Genomic DNA, 1900 nt, shown 5'->3' with positions numbered 1-1900 from the left:
TTCTAAATAATTTTCTATATGTCATATGTCTCTTGTAGAACACCTGTTAGAAATTGCAATTCCACATCTATTCTAACAATAAAAGCCACTCTAGTTAAGCTCTTCTCTTTGAAATCTAACAAGTCTGGCTAAAACAATTCACAAATAATGCCAGAGAACTCTTTCATATTGTCAGTAAATATTTGTACAAAATGATGATGTTGTGCTCACTTTAATATGACCCAAATGTATCACATAAATCAATATTCTTTCTTCATTTACAAAGCACATTTATATTTATACAACATCACACACTTGAAAATGATTTTCTTTTCTTTTCCAACTTGAAGTCCTTCATCAAGAAACCACAGCTTTGTGCCTCATTGCAAACACAAAGAGTTCACTTTCCTACTTTTTTTTAAAGATAAATAAACAGTATATTATACACATAGGTTTACATATGTGTGAGTTTCTGCAAAGGAATTTGAAGACTTTCCAGGTTATTCCTGAATTAAAGTGTTTTATCCCAAATTAAAACATTCTGTTTTCAGTCCTCATCTTCTTAAAATAATCATTTTACTTATGGTACACAATAGTGAAAAAGGGCCTGATACTTAGAATTGTAGATAAATTCATTTTCTTACCTAGGACAAAGCCATTTTTAGAATGTTTTAGTAGTTCTGGTCCTTAGAATTTTCTCTCTTTCTCACTCTTTTTTTTAATTGTGAGAGCTTGGGTACTATTGGTTCTTGATCTAATGCATGTAAGAGAACATTTAATGGATTGGTGGCAGTTTTATTGCCACTTAAATATTTAATGGTTTTCTGCATAATTTCTCAATGTATTTTTATTTGTTTACTTTTTTATGTATTTTGGTATAAAATTGAAAACTTGTGGTATTGAATTTTATGACATTGGCACAATTTCTCTTCTACAGTCATGAATGTTAGGGCTCCATTATATTCTTATTTTAAGAGGATAAATCATGAACTTTAGAGTACAATGTGGCCTTGATATATAAAGGTAATATTTGGATCTGTATATGAAATTGAAACTGTTGTCAATTAATCTAATCAAGTAATAAGATTTTTTTTTCACTTTGTCATTTATTTTGAATACTCTGTCAAAATTAGAAAGTATATTTTATTATTTTTTTTAAAAAATTCATATTGGTTTGATAACTAAAGTATGTTTTAATGCTTCAAAAAGAATGCTGGGATGGAAGTCAGGAAATTCAGATTCTAGTCATAACACTGCTATTTAGAGACTCTGTGAGTTGTGTGTCTGTTTGAGTAAGTTTAGGGTTTTCAACTCCCACACATCTGTCAGTTTATCACACTGTGGCGGCTTGCATGTTGCTGTGATGCTGGAAATTATACCACTGGTATTTTGAATGCCTGAAAGGTCATCCATAGTTGACAGGTTTAGCTGAGCCTCCAGAAAAAGAACAGAATCAAAAGGAGAGTTGGACTACTTACTACTGAATGTTCATTCACTGAAAACCTGTGAACAACAATGCAAAACTATCAGAAAGCACCAACATATCGAATATTGAAACATAATGAAGAACACCAGAATATTGTTAGATATAGTGCCAGAGATGAGCCCCTCAAGTTGGAAGAAATTCAAAATACAACATGACAAGAGAAAACTGCCTCCTCACAACAGAGTTGTCTGTAATGATGGAAATGGAGTAAAGCTTTCAGGATGTTCATTTGCTGATTAGGGCACAACTCAAAATGAAGAGAAACAGCTGTAAACATCCATTAATAATCAGATCTTAGAATGTATAAAGTATGAGCCTAGGAAAATTGAAAATTGTCACAAATGAAAGGAACACATATACATCGATATTGTAGGCACTCAGTATCTACCCACAAGGAAAAGATATACGCACACCAATGTTGATAGCAGCAGAAGA

Source organism: Chrysochloris asiatica, unplaced genomic scaffold (assembly GCF_000296735.1).
Source record: "Chrysochloris asiatica unplaced genomic scaffold, ChrAsi1.0 scaffold00294, whole genome shotgun sequence".
Taxonomy (NCBI): domain Eukaryota; kingdom Metazoa; phylum Chordata; class Mammalia; order Afrosoricida; family Chrysochloridae; genus Chrysochloris; species Chrysochloris asiatica.
The sequence above is the reverse complement of the archived record's forward strand: the minus strand, read 5'-3'. Positions refer to the sequence as shown.